Raw genomic sequence first — 15,952 nt, 5'->3', positions numbered from 1 at the left:
TTAACCTGCAGTTTCCACGATACCAAGCTATCTGGGTTAGTGACACAGCAGATTTTGCTGGAACGCAAAGTTCTAAAGCTGTATTCAACCAAAAAGATTTTATGAGAATACCCTGTGGTGCGAAAAATGGAAGGTACAGGGTCATGGCAGTGTGAGATCTTTGAGGAGAAGATCAATTGGGCCAGTGCAGAAGGAGTTATTTGTCCTGTTCTAGTAGAATAAATGGCCACTCGGCTGCACCTCAACATCCTCAGGTACTTGTGCTTATCCTGGATCCAGACAAGTCCACTTCCAGTAAATAAGGATTCCTCACACCACACCAACGCCCCAAAACCTTTATCCCTTACATTCAGCTCATAGCGGATTACACCACAGGTGGGCCTTTCAGTTGACTTTAGTGAAGCTTGCCCTAATGGCAACAGCAGAAGTATCTCAGGACCCTTTGGTCTGGAGCAGTACTTGAAGTGATACTGCAGTGGGACAGTTGTCAATGATGATGTAGTACTCAATAAAACAGAATCCTGGAGTTCACTGTGAACTTGGATTGTATCATTTCAAAGACTATTAATATTTGCCAGGACGTCTGTGACATAAGTATCCAGTGTGGGAATTTTCCTGTCAGATTGGTTTCTAGTCCCTAACCAAACAATATACATGCGTTCGTGTTACACGCATAGGAAAATTCCCCACGTGACTCTATTTAAGGACTAGGAGTAACATGATTTCAACATAATCCAAATCCAGGCTAGCCAATTCTCCTTCAGGAATCCTTGGCTTCCATAACCAATAAATACAGCAAAATACCTCAGTATTTTCTTATTCGGTCCTCATTAGTATTGTGCAATATACATTTCCTTTCAGAAGCTGTGTAAAATCTCCCGGTCAAAGAAAACTTTACTTATTTTCCTGATTTGGCCCACTTTTCAACATCTTGTCAGTTTCGTTTAATGCTCTATTATTGGCAAGCGCAAGAAATATTAATGGCAAATGACTGAAAATCATAAGTAGATAAGTATAGTATGTGCAAGAACAATACACGCAGACTACTAAGCACTACAGCGAACTCACAATCAACAGCTCTTATTGAAGATTCTATCTACATTAATTAAGATCTTATAAATACATATTGAATTGAAATCTCTCACCCAGGAAGAGAGGTGAGGAGTTTAGGTTCTATTTTGATATATACAACATACACCCAGCAGAACAGACACTTCAATACGTGTAGATGGCATAATGTTAACTGTATGATTCCATTTCACCACGACTTGACTTATGGGAAAGTTAAAGGATCATTTCTTTCTCACTACCCTCCAAGTTCTGTCTGAAACCAAAAAAGAAGCCGAGAGAAAATCAGCCTTCACTCTCATTCCACTCGAAACGTCTGATACACAGAAAAATAGAAGTAAGACAAGATGAAGCAAGAAAATGGAATCCAGAATCCTGATAAACTAACAGGCGGATGACCCATTTTCAGAAAGAGCAGAGAAATAATAAAAACTCTGTCATAAACAATGAAAAGAAGACAATGGCAGGAATGTGTTAATAGATGGTAGATTCATAAGGAAAATGGAAATTATGAAAGGGAACCAAGTGGGAATTCCAGGACATAAAGTAATATCTTCAATAAAAAGATTTCACATGAGCTGATACATGCTGACAACATGGATGAACTTCAAAGAATTTAGGCTAAGTAAAACAAACAACAACCAAAGTACTACATATGGTATGATGCCAGGTATATAAAATTTCTGGATAAGGCAAATCCATATAGACAGAAAGCTGCATAGCGGTTACCTGGGGCTAGGGAACAAAGTATACATTGATTATAAGTGAGGATGGGGCAACTTTTAGGGATGATGCACAGTTTCTAAATGTGAATTGTGGAGATGGGCACACAACTCTGTCGACTTAGTAAAAAATCATTGACTTGTACACTGAATGTGTCCTTGTTTGGGAAGGGGTAATGAAGAGTTGTTGGTGAAGGGGTAACTCTGTTCAAAGGAAGGAAAAATTCTAGTGTTCAATAGTGAAATAGGGCAAGTAGAGTTAACAATAATTTATCATATTTCAGAAGAGCTAGAATTTTTCAAATGTTCCCAACAGAGAGCGATGATAAAGGTTTCAGGTCAATCATGACCCAATTACCCAGGTCATGACACATAATGATGCGTCATCTGCCCGTATTAAAATATAACGTGTACTCCTTGAATATGTACAATTACTACGCTTCAACAAAAGTTATTTTAAACAGTCACAAGTTTAGCTACTCACCCCATTCTCTGACGTGGAGGACCACATGGCAGGCTTTCTATCTGGGCAAAACATGACAGGGGAAAAAAAGAAAAGAAAAACAGCGAAGGCAAACTCTTAGAAAATCCTCAACAGTGAAAGTAACAAAGCACTGATATTGCTTTCTTCCTGAGCGGTTCTATTGTCATTATTGAAAACAGGCATAGCGTTCCCTCCCTATTGGCATTAACACACCAACGAGATTTCCAGTACGTATCACTGTTGCTGGACCCTTCCTTAGTACAATCATTTTAATGTCCTCATGTCAAGGAAATATGTCCAGAACACGGTGAAAACACACACGTGCTCCCAGTGCTATTACGCTGTCCCTGAGGGCTTACCAAATAAGCCAGCATCTCAAAGTCTTACTTGTCCTACCAGAGGGCCACTCATCTGGACCTCAGATGTACATCTGCCATGTGTCGTCACCGTCCTCGGACACTTAGGCTCATCATCGATCCAGACAATACCCCTTCCAACAAGCAAGTATATTCCACAGCCAGGCTTATTTTGTGCAGGCTAATCTCATGCTTTACCAATGGAGAAAAGTAAATGTACAGTGGATGTTTTGTTTAGTACCTGCTTACTGAAATGCTCATACAAAAAACAAGAAAAAAATGACCTTCAACTGTTCTAATAAAATTAGATAAGAAGTACGAGGGAAATTTCAGTAAACCAGTAAATCCACTAAAACTTTAAGGAATAAGTCAGGTACCGAAGTAACATATGGTATCATTACAGAACAAAGATGAACAAAAACCTCTATCTTGGGAAGGTGCCAGATAAATATTAAAAAATTTAATATTCAGTACATGAGAATTCCATTACAAGATTATTCTCCCTCTTCAGAAAATGGTCAAAAAGAGAAATACGTAAGTCATTCCCCAAAATCTTGTTGGTTACGTCAAAAAGATATCGAAAGAAAAGGGAAGAAACAAAAAAAGAAGATTCCTTGGACAGGGAAGACACATCCACGGGCAAATATATGTACTGTAAAAAGAATCTCCTTTAAGCCGCCGAAGGAATGAACACATCGACCTTGAAGTTCTGACTTCATCAGCCCCAGACACCCAGAAGAATGGCAAAAGTACCAAAGTGGTTGCTCACCTCTCTTCCCTGAAGTACAACAACTTGTTCTCATTCTTAACCTGCAACAAAGCATCATATGAAAATATAAATCAGTTCAGAAATGCGCCCAATTATTTAGAAACAAAGTGCCACACTAGGTCTTCTTTAATTACTTATCATACAGGCATCCCAGCATCCTAGTCCTTTTGATAAACATCAGAGTGGATCTTTTGTCACCTTTGTCATTTCATTTATTCACTTGCTTCCTCCCTGAACTCTTAACCTGCAGTTTCCTCGATACCAAGCTATCTGAGTTAGTGACACAGCAGTTTTTGCTCGAATGCAAAGTTCTAAAGCTGTATTCAACCAAAAAGATTTTATGAGAATACCCTGTGGTGCGAAAATGGAAGGTACAGGGTCATGGCAGTGTGAGATCTTTGAGGAGGACATCAATTGGGCCAGTGCAGAAGGGGTCATTTGTCCTGTTCTAGTAGAATAAATGGCCACTCGGCTGCACCTCAACATCCTCAGGTACTTGTGCTTATCCTGGATCCAGACAAGTCCACTTCCAGTAAATAAGGATTCCTCACACCACACTAACGCCCCAGAACCTTTATCCCCTACATTCAGCTCATAGCGGATTACAGCACAGGTGGGCCTTTCAGTTGACTTTAGTGAAGCTTGCCATAATGGCAACGGCAGAAGTATCGCGGGACACTTTGGTCTGGAGCAATACTTGAAGAGATGCTGCAGTGGGACAGTTGTCAATGATGATGTAGTACTCAATAGAATAGAATCCTGGAGTTCACTGGGAACTTGGATTGTATCATTTCCAAGACTATTAATATTTGCCAGGACGTATGTGACATAAGTATCCAGTGTGGGAATTTTCCTGTCAGATTGGTTTCTAGTCCCTAACCAAAGCATATACATGTGTTCGTGTTACACGCATAGGACAATTCCCCACGTGACTCTATTTAAGGACTAGGAGTAACATGATTTCAACATAATCCAAATCCAGGCTAGCCAATTCTCCTTCAGGAATCCTTGCCTTCCATAACCAACAAATACAGCAAAATACCTCAGTATTTTCTTATTCGGTCCTCATTAGTATTGTGCAAAATACATTTGCTTTCAGAAGCTGTGTAAAATCTCCCGGTCAAAGAAGACTTTACTTATTTTCCTGATTTGCCCCACTTTTCAACATCTTGTCAGTTTCGTTTAATGCTCTATTATTGGCAAGCGCAAGAAATATTAATCGCAAATGACTGAAAATCATAAGTAGATAAGTATAGTATATGCAATAACACTACACGCAAACTACGAAGCACTACAGCGAACTCACAATCAACAGCTCTTATTGAAGATTCAATCTGCATTAATAAAGATCTTAATTATAGATTTTGAATTGAAATCTCTCACCCAGGAAGAGAGGTGAGGGGTCTAGGTTCTATTTTGATATATACAGAATACACCCAGAGGAACAGACACTTCAATACGTGTAGATGGCATAATGTTAACTTTATGATTCCATTTCACCACGACTTGACTTATGGGAAAGTTAAAGGATCATTTCTTTCTCACTACCCTCCAAGTTCTGTCTGAAACCAAAAAAGAAGCCGAGAGAAAATCAGCCTTCACTCTCATTCCACTCGAAACGTCTGATACACAGAAAAATACAAGTAAGGCAAGATGAAGCAAGAAAATGGAATCCAGAATCCTGATAAACTAACAGGTGGATGACCCATTTTCAGAAAGAGCAGAGAAATAATAAAAACTCTGTCATAAACAATGAAAAGAAGACAATGGCAGGAATGTGTTAATAGATGGTAGATTCATAAGGAAAATGGAAATTATGAAAGGCAACCAAGTGGGAATTCCAGGACATAAAGTAATATCTTCAATGAAAAGATTTCACATGAGCTGATACATGCTGACAACATGGATGAACTTCAAAGAATTCAGGCTAAGTAAAACAAACAACAACCAAAGTACTACATATGGCATGATGCCAGGAATATAAAATTTCTGGATAAGGCAAATCCATATAGACAGAAAGCTGCTTAGCGTTTACCTGGGGCTAGGGAACAAAGTATACATTGATTATAAGTGGGGATGGGGCAACTTTTAGTGATGATGCACAGTTTCTAAATGTGAATTTTGGAGATGGGCACACAACTCTGCCGACTTAGTAAAAAATCATTGACTTGTACACTTAATGTGTCCTTGTTTGGGAAGGGGTAATGAAGAGTTGTTGGTGAAGGGGTAACTCTGTTCAAAGGAAGGAAAAATTCTAGTGTTCAATAGTGAAATAGGGCAAGTAGAGTTAACAATAATTTACCATATTTCAGAAGAGCTAGAATTTTTCAAATGTTCCCAACAGAGAGCGATGATAAAGGTTTCAGGTCAATCATGACCCAATTACCCAGGTCATGACACATAATGATGTGTCATCTGCCCGTATTAAAATATAACGTGTACTCCTTGAATATGTACAATTACTACGCTTCAACAAAAGTTATTTTAAACCGTCACAAGTTTAGCTACTCACCCCATTCTCTGACGTGGAGGACCACATGGCAGGCTTTCTATCTGGGCAAAACATGACAGGGGAAAAAAAGAAAAGAAAAACAGCGAAGGCAAACTCTTAGAAAATCCTCAACAGTGAAAGTAACAAAGCACTGATATTGCTTTCTTCCTGAGCGGTTCTATTGTCATTATTGAAAAGAGGCATAGCGTTCCCTCGGTATTGGCATTAACACACCAATGAGATTTCCAGTACATATCACTGTTGCTGGACCCTTCCTTAGTACAGTCATTTTAATGTCCTCATGTCAAGGAAATATGTCCAGAACACGGTGAAAACACACACGTGCTCCCAGTGCTATTACGCTGTCCCTGAGGGCTTCCCAAATAAGCCAGCATCTCAAAGTCTTACTTGTCCTACCAGAGGGCCACTCATCTGGACCTCAGATGTACATCTGCCATGTGTCGTCACCGTCCTCGGACACTTAGGCTCATCATCGATCCAGACAATACCCCTTCCAACAAGCAAGTATATTCCACAGCCAGGCTTATTTTGTGCAGGCTAATCTCATGCTTTACCAATGGAGAAAAGTAAATGTACAGTGGATGTTTTTTTAGTACCTGCTTACTGAAATGCTCATACAAAAAACAAGAAAAAAATGACCTTCAACTGTTCTAATAAAATTAGATAAGAAGTACGAGGGAAATTTCAGTAAACCAGTAAATCCACTAAAACTTTAAGGAATAAGTCAGGTACCGAAGTAACATATGGTATCATTACAGAACAAAGATGAACAAAAACCTCTATCTTGGGAAGGTGCCAGATAAATATTAAAAAATTTAATATTCAGTACATGAGAATTCCATTACAAGATTATTCTCCCTCTTCAGAAAATGGTCAAAAAGAGAAATACGTAAGTCATTCCCCAAAATCTTGTTGGTTACTTCAAAAAGATATCGAAAGAAAAGGGAAGAAACAAAAAAAGAAGATTCCTTGGACAGGGAAGACACATCCACGGGCAAATATATGTACTGTAAAAAGAATCTCCTTTAAGCCGCCGAAGGAATGAACACATAGACCTTGAAGTTCTGACTTCATCAGCCCCAGACACACAGAAGAATGGCAAAAGTACCAAAGTGGTTGCTCACCTCTCTTCCCTGAAGTACAACAACTTGTTCTCATTCTTAACCTGCAACAAAGCATCATATGAAAATATAAATCAGGTCAGAAATGCGCCAAATTATTTAGAAACAAAGTGGCACACTAGGTCTTCTTTAATTACTTATCATACAGGCATCCCAGCATCCTAGTCCTTGTGATAAACATCAGAGTGGATCTTTTGTCACCTTTGTCATTTCATTTATTCACTTGCTTCCTCCCTGAACTCTTAACCTGCAGTTTCCTCGATACCAAGCTATCTGAGTTAGTGACACAGCAGTTTTTGCTCGAATGCAAAGTTCTAAAGCTGTATTCAACCAAAAAGATTTTATGAGAATACCCTGTGGTGCGAAAATGGAAGGTACAGGGTCATGGCAGTGTGAGATCTTTGAGGAGGACATCAATTGGGCCAGTGCAGAAGGGGTCATTTGTCCTGTTCTAGTAGAATAAATGGCCACTCGGCTGCACCTCAACATCCTCAGGTACTTGTGCTTATCCTGGATCCAGACAAGTCCACTTCCAATAAATAAGGATTCCTCACACCACACTAACGCCCCAGAACCTTTATCCCCTACATTCAGCTCATAGCGGATTACAGCACAGGTGGGCCTTTCAGTTGACTTTAGTGAAGCTTGCCGTAATGGCAACGGCAGAAGTATCTCAGGACCCTTTGGTCTGGAGCAATACTTGAAGAGATGCTGCAGTGGGACAGTTGTCAATGATGATGTAGTACTCAATAGAATAGAATCCTGGAGTTCACTGGGAACTTGGATTGTATCATTTCCAAGACTATTAATATATGCCAGGACGTATGTGACATAAGTATCCAGTGTGGGAATTTTCCTGTCAGATTGGTTTCTAGTCCCTAACCAAAGCATATACATGTGTTCGTGCTACACGCATAGGACAATTCCCCACGTGACTCTATTTAAGGACTAGGAGTAACATGATTTCAACATAATCCAAATCCAGGCTAACCAATTCTCCTTCAGGAATCCTTGGCTTCCATAACCAACAAATACAGCAAAATACCTCAGTATTTTCTTATTCGGTCCTCATTAGTATTGTGCAAAATACATTTGCTTTCAGAAGCTGTGTAAAATCTCCCGGTCAAAGAAGACTTTACTTATTTTCCTGATTTGCCCCACTTTTCAACATCTTGTCAGTTTCGTTTAATGCTCTATTATTGGCAAGCGCAAGAAATATTAATCGCAAATGACTGAAAATCATAAGTAGATAAGTATAGTATATGCAATAACACTACACGCAAACTACGAAGCACTACAGCGAACTCACAATCAACAGCTCTTATTGAAGATTCAATCTGCATTAATAAAGATCTTAATTATAGATTTTGAATTGAAATCTCTCACCCAGGAAGAGAGGTGAGGGGTCTAGGTTCTATTTTGATATATACAAAATACACCCAGAGGAACAGACACTTCAATACGCGTAGATGGCATAATGTTAACTTTATGATTCCATTTCACCACGACTTGACTTATGGGAAAGTTAAAGGATCATTTCTTTCTCACTACCCTCCAAGTTCTGTCTGAAACCAAAAAAGAAGCCGAGAGAAAATCAGCCTTCACTCTCATTCCACTCGAAACGTCTGATACACAGAAAAATACAAGTAAGGCAAGATGAAGCAAGAAAATGGAATCCAGAATCCTGATAAACTAACAGGTGGATGACCCATTTTCAGAAAGAGCAGAGAAATAATAAAAACTCTGTCATAAACAATGAAAAGAAGACAATGGCAGGAATGTGTTAATAGATGGTAGATTCATAAGGAAAATGGAAATTATGAAAGGGAACCAAGTGGGAATTCCAGGACATAAAGTAATATCTTCCATAAAAAGTTTCACATGAGCTGATACATGCTGACAACATGGATGAACTTCAAAGAATTCAGGCTAAGTAAAACAAACAACAACCAAAGTACTACATATGGTATGATGCCAGGTATATAAAATTTCTGGATAAGGCAAATCCATATAGACAGAAAGCTGCTTAGCGTTTACCTGGGGCTAGGGAACAAAGTATACATTGATTATAAGTGGGGATGGGGCAACTTTTAGTGATGATGCACAGTTTCTAAATGTGAATTTTGGAGATGGGCACACAACTCTGCCGACTTAGTAAAAAATCATTGACTTGTACACTTAATGTGTCCTTGTTTGGGAAGGGGTAATGAAGAGTTGTTGGTGAAGGGGTAACTCTGTTCAAAGGAAGGAAAAATTCTAGTGTTCAATAGTGAAATAGGGCAAGTAGAGTTAACAATAATTTACCATATTTCAGAAGAGCTAGAATTTTTCAAATGTTCCCAACAGAGAGCGATGATAAAGGTTTCAGGTCAATCATGACCCAATTACCCAGGTCATGACACATAATGATGTGTCATCTGCCCGTATTAAAATATAACGTGTACTCCTTGAATATGTACAATTACTACGCTTCAACAAAAGTTATTTTAAACAGTCACAAGTTTAGCTACTCACCCCATTCTCTGACGTGGAGGACCACATGGCAGGCTTTCTATCTGGGCAAAACATGACAGGGGAAAAAAAGAAAAGAAAAACAGCGAAGGCAAACTCTTAGAAAATCCTCAACAGTGAAAGTAACAAAGCACTGATATTGCTTTCTTCCTGAGCGGTTCTATTGTCATTATTGAAAAGAGGCATAGCGTTCCCTCGGTATTGGCATTAACACACCAATGAGATTTCCAGTACGTATCACTGTTGCTGGACCCTTCCTTAGTACAATCATTTTAATGTCCTCATGTCAAGGAAATATGTCCAGAACACGGTGAAAACACACACGTGCTCCCAGTGCTATTACGCTGTCCCTGAGGGCTTACCAAATAAGCCAGCATCTCAAAGTCTTACTTGTCCTACCAGAGGGCCACTCATCTGGACCTCAGATGTACATCTGCCATGTGTCGTCACCGTCCTCGGACACTTAGGCTCATCATCGATCCAGACAATACCCCTTCCAACAAGCAAGTATATTCCACAGCCAGGCTTATTTTGTGCAGGCTAATCTCATGCTTTACCAATGGAGAAAAGTAAATGTACAGTGGATGTTTTGTTTAGTACCTGCTTACTGAAATGCTCATACAAAAAACAAGAAAAAAATGACCTTCAACTGTTCTAATAAAATTAGATAAGAAGTACGAGGGAAATTTCAGTAAACCAGTAAATCCACTAAAACTTTAAGGAATAAGTCAGGTACCGAAGTAACATATGGTATCATTACAGAACAAAGATGAACAAAAACCTCTATCTTGGGAAGGTGCCAGATAAATATTAAAAAATTTAATATTCAGTACATGAGAATTCCATTACAAGATTATTCTCCCTCTTCAGAAAATGGTCAAAAAGAGAAATACGTAAGTCATTCCCCAAAATCTTGTTGGTTACTTCAAAAAGATATCGAAAGAAAAGGGAAGAAACAAAAAAAGAAGATTCCTTGGACAGGGAAGACACATCCACGGGCAAATATATGTACTGTAAAAAGAATCTCCTTTAAGCCGCCGAAGGAATGAACACATAGACCTTGAAGTTCTGACTTCATCAGCCCCAGACACACAGAAGAATGGCAAAAGTACCAAAGTGGTTGCTCACCTCTCTTCCCTGAAGTACAACAACTTGTTCTCATTCTTAACCTGCAACAAAGCATCATATGAAAATATAAATCAGGTCAGAAATGCGCCAAATTATTTAGAAACAAAGTGCCACACTAGGTCTTCTTTAATTACTTATCATACAGGCATCCCAGCATCCTAGTCCTTGTGATAAACATCAGAGTGGATCTTTTGTCACCTTTGTCATTTCATTTATTCACTTGCTTCCTCCCTGAACTCTTAACCTGCAGTTTCCTCGATACCAAGCTATCTGAGTTAGTGACACAGCAGTTTTTGCTCGAATGCAAAGTTCTAAAGCTGTATTCAACCAAAAAGATTTTATGAGAATACCCTGTGGTGCGAAAATGGAAGGTACAGGGTCATGGCAGTGTGAGATCTTTGAGGAGGACATCAATTGGGCCAGTGCAGAAGGGGTCATTTGTCCTGTTCTAGTAGAATAAATGGCCACTCGGCTGCACCTCAACATCCTCAGGTACTTGTGCTTATCCTGGATCCAGACAAGTCCACTTCCAATAAATAAGGATTCCTCACACCACACTAACGCCCCAGAACCTTTATCCCCTACATTCAGCTCATAGCGGATTACAGCACAGGTGGGCCTTTCAGTTGACTTTAGTGAAGCTTGCCGTAATGGCAACGGCAGAAGTATCTCAGGACCCTTTGGTCTGGAGCAATACTTGAAGAGATGCTGCAGTGGGACAGTTGTCAATGATGATGTAGTACTCAATAGAATAGAATCCTGGAGTTCACTGGGAACTTGGATTGTATCATTTCCAAGACTATTAATATATGCCAGGACGTATGTGACATAAGTATCCAGTGTGGGAATTTTCCTGTCAGATTGGTTTCTAGTCCCTAACCAAAGCATATACATGTGTTCGTGCTACACGCATAGGACAATTCCCCACGTGACTCTATTTAAGGACTAGGAGTAACATGATTTCAACATAATCCAAATCCAGGCTAACCAATTCTCCTTCAGGAATCCTTGGCTTCCATAACCAACAAATACAGCAAAATACCTCAGTATTTTCTTATTCGGTCCTCATTAGTATTGTGCAAAATACATTTGCTTTCAGAAGCTGTGTAAAATCTCCCGGTCAAAGAAGACTTTACTTATTTTCCTGATTTGCCCCACTTTTCAACATCTTGTCAGTTTCGTTTAATGCTCTATTATTGGCAAGCGCAAGAAATATTAATCGCAAATGACTGAAAATCATAAGTAGATAAGTATAGTATATGCAATAACACTACACGCAAACTACGAAGCACTACAGCGAACTCACAATCAACAGCTCTTATTGAAGATTCAATCTGCATTAATAAAGATCTTAATTATAGATTTTGAATTGAAATCTCTCACCCAGGAAGAGAGGTGAGGGGTCTAGGTTCTATTTTGATATATACAAAATACACCCAGAGGAACAGACACTTCAATACGCGTAGATGGCATAATGTTAACTTTATGATTCCATTTCACCACGACTTGACTTATGGGAAAGTTAAAGGATCATTTCTTTCTCACTACCCTCCAAGTTCTGTCTGAAACCAAAAAAGAAGCCGAGAGAAAATCAGCCTTCACTCTCATTCCACTCGAAACGTCTGATACACAGAAAAATACAAGTAAGGCAAGATGAAGCAAGAAAATGGAATCCAGAATCCTGATAAACTAACAGGCGGATGACCCATTTTCAGAAAGAGCAGAGAAATAATAAAAACTCTGTCATAAACAATGAAAAGAAGACAATGGCAGGAATGTGTTAATAGATGGTAGATTCATAAGGAAAATGGAAATTATGAAAGGGAACCAAGTGGGAATTCCAGGACATAAAGTAATATCTTCCATAAAAAGTTTCACATAAGCTGATACATGCTGACAACATGGATGAACTTCAAAGAATTCAGGCTAAGTAAAACAAACAACAACCAAAGTACTACATATGGTATGATGCCAGGTATATAAAATTTCTGGATAAGGCAAATCCATATAGACAGAAAGCTGCTTAGCGTTTACCTGGGGCTAGGGAACAAAGTATACATTGATTATAAGTGGGGATGGGGCAACTTTTAGTGATGATGCACAGTTTCTAAATGTGAATTTTGGAGATGGGCACACAACTCTGCCGACTTAGTAAAAAATCATTGACTTGTACACTTAATGTGTCCTTGTTTGGGAAGGGGTAATGAAGAGTTGTTGGTGAAGGGGTAACTCTGTTCAAAGGAAGGAAAAATTCTAGTGTTCAATAGTGAAATAGGGCAAGTAGAGTTAACAATAATTTACCATATTTCAGAAGAGCTAGAATTTTTCAAATGTTCCCAACAGAGAGCGATGATAAAGGTTTCAGGTCAATCATGACCCAATTACCCAGGTCATGACACATAATGATGTGTCATCTGCCCGTATTAAAATATAACGTGTACTCCTTGAATATGTACAATTACTACGCTTCAACAAAAGTTATTTTAAACAGTCACAAGTTTAGCTACTCACCCCATTCTCTGACGTGGAGGACCACATGGCAGGCTTTCTATCTGGGCAAAACATGACAGGGGAAAAAAAGAAAAGAAAAACAGCGAAGGCAAACTCTTAGAAAATCCTCAACAGTGAAAGTAACAAAGCACTGATATTGCTTTCTTCCTGAGCGGTTCTATTGTCATTATTGAAAACAGGCATAGCGTTCCCTCGGTATTGGCATTAACACACCAATGAGATTTCCAGTACGTATCACTGTTGCTGGACCCTTCCTTAGTACAATCATTTTAATGTCCTCATGTCAAGGAAATATGTCCAGAACACGGTGAAAACACACACGTGCTCCCAGTGCTATTACGCTGTCCCTGAGGGCTTCCCAAATAAGCCAGCATCTCAAAGTCTTACTTGTCCTACCAGAGGGCCACTCATCTGGACCTCAGATGTACATCTGCCATGTGTCGTCACCGTCCTCGGACACTTAGGCTCATCATCGATCCAGACAATACCCCTTCCAACAAGCAAGTATATTCCACAGCCAGGCTTATTTTGTGCAGGCTAATCTCATGCTTTACCAATGGAGAAAAGTAAATGTACAGTGGATGTTTTTTTAGTACCTGCTTACTGAAATGCTCATACAAAAAACAAGAAAAAAATGACCTTCGACTGTTCTAATAAAATTAGATAAGAAGTACGAGGGAAATTTCAGTAAACCAGTAAATCCACTAAAACTTTAAGGAATAAGTCAGGTACCGAAGTAACATATGGTATCATTACAGAACAAAGATGAACAAAAACCTCTATCTTGGGAAGGTGCCAGATAAATATTAAAAAATTTAATATTCAGTACATGAGAATTCCATTACAAGATTATTCTCCCTCTTCAGAAAATGGTCAAAAAGAGAAATACGTAAGTCATTCCCCAAAATCTTGTTGGTTACTTCAAAAAGATATCGAAAGAAAAGGGAAGAAACAAAAAAAGAAGATTCCTTGGACAGGGAAGACACATCCACGGGCAAATATATGTACTGTAAAAAGAATCTCCTTTAAGCCGCCGAAGGAATGAACACATAGACCTTGAAGTTCTGACTTCACCAGCCCCAGACACACAGAAGAATGGCAAAAGTACCAAAGTGGTTGCTCACCTCTCTTCCCTGAAGTACAACAACTTGTTCTCATTCTTAACCTGCAACAAAGCATCATATGAAAATATAAATCAGGTCAGAAATGCGCCAAATTATTTAGAAAAAAGTGCCACACTAGGTCTTCTTTAATTACTTATCATACAGGCATCCCAGCATCCTAGTCCTTGTGATAAACATCAGAGTGGATCTTTTGTCACCTTTGTCATTTCATTTATTCACTTGCTTCCTCCCTGAACTCTTAACCTGCAGTTTCCTCGATACCAAGCTATCTGAGTTAGTGACACAGCAGTTTTTGCTCGAATGCAAAGTTCTAAAGCTGTATTCAACCAAAAAGATTTTATGAGAATACCCTGTGGTGCGAAAAATGGAAGGTACAGGGTCATGGCAGTGTGAGATCTTTGAGGAGGACATCAATTGGGCCAGTGCAGAAGGGGTCATTTGTCCTGTTCTAGTAGAATAAATGGCCACTCGGCTGCACCTCAACATCCTCAGGTACTTGTGCTTATCCTGGATCCAGACAAGTCCACTTCCAATAAATAAGGATTCCTCACACCACACTAACGCCCCAGAACCTTTATCCCCTACATTCAGCTCATAGCGGATTACAGCACAGGTGGGCCTTTCAGTTGACTTTAGTGAAGCTTGCCGTAAGGGCAACGGCAGAAGTATCGCGGGACACTTTGGTCTGGAGCAATACTTGAAGAGATGCTGCAGTGGGACAGTTGTCAATGATGATGTAGTACTCAATAGAATAGAATCCTGGAGTTCACTGGGAACTTGGATTGTATCATTTCCAAGACTATTAATATATGCCAGGACGTATGTGACATAAGTATCCAGTGTGGGAATTTTCCTGTCAGATTGGTTTCTAGTCCCTAACCAAAGCATATACATGTGTTCGTGCTACACGCATAGGACAATTCCCCACGTGACTCTATTTAAGGACTAGGAGTAACATGATTTCAACATAATCCAAATCCAGGCTAACCAATTCTCCTTCAGGAATCCTTGGCTTCCATAACCAACAAATACAGCAAAATACCTCAGTATTTTCTTATTCGGTCCTCATTAGTATTGTGCAAAATACATTTGCTTTCAGAAGCTGTGTAAAATCTCCCGGTCAAAGAAGACTTTACTTATTTTCCTGATTTGGCCCACTTTTCAACATCTTGTCAGTTTCGTTTAATGCTCTATTATTGGCAAGCGCAAGAAATATTAATCGCAAATGACTGAAAATCATAAGTAGATAAGTATAGTATATGCAATAACACTACACGCAAACTACGAAGCACTACAGCGAACTCACAATCAACAGCTCTTATTGAAGATTCAATCTGCATTAATAAAGATCTTAATTATAGATTTTGAATTGAAATCTCTCACCCAGGAAGAGAGGTGAGGGGTCTAGGTTCTATTTTGATATATACAAAATACACCCAGAGGAACAGACACTTCAATACGCGTAGATGGCATAATGTTAACTTTATGATTCCATTTCACCACGACTTGACTTATGGGAAAGTTAAAGGATCATTTCTTTCTCACTACCCTCCAAGTTCTGTCTGAAACCAAAAAAGAAGCCGAGAGAAAATCAGCCTTCACTCTCATTCCACTCGAAACGTCTGATACACAGAAAAATACAAGTA

At 39.2% G+C, this 15,952-nt stretch overlaps 4 non-coding genes across 4 annotated transcripts; all 4 read right to left on the bottom strand.

Annotated features, from left to right (window-relative positions):
• Positions 1-2,687: 2,687 nt before the first annotated feature.
• LOC123645556 lies at positions 2,688-2,753 on the bottom strand. The gene has a single exon (XR_006737670.1). It is a non-coding gene; the product is annotated as a small nucleolar RNA SNORD109A (small nucleolar RNA).
• Positions 2,754-6,324: 3,571 nt separating this feature from the next.
• On the bottom strand, positions 6,325-6,390 carry LOC123645555. The gene has a single exon (XR_006737669.1). It is a non-coding gene; the product is annotated as a small nucleolar RNA SNORD109A (small nucleolar RNA).
• A 3,569-nt stretch (positions 6,391-9,959) lies between these two features.
• On the bottom strand, positions 9,960-10,025 carry LOC123645554. Its single transcript, XR_006737668.1, has one exon. It is a non-coding gene; the product is annotated as a small nucleolar RNA SNORD109A (small nucleolar RNA).
• Positions 10,026-13,595: 3,570 nt separating this feature from the next.
• Positions 13,596-13,661, bottom strand: LOC123645553. Its single transcript, XR_006737666.1, has one exon. It is a non-coding gene; the product is annotated as a small nucleolar RNA SNORD109A (small nucleolar RNA).
• Positions 13,662-15,952: the final 2,291 nt, after the last annotated feature.

Source organism: Lemur catta, chromosome 9, assembly GCF_020740605.2.
Source record: "Lemur catta isolate mLemCat1 chromosome 9, mLemCat1.pri, whole genome shotgun sequence".
NCBI classification, from domain to species: Eukaryota; Metazoa; Chordata; class Mammalia; order Primates; family Lemuridae; genus Lemur; species Lemur catta.
Note: the sequence above shows the minus strand (reverse complement) of the source record. Positions and strands in the feature narration are given on the sequence as shown.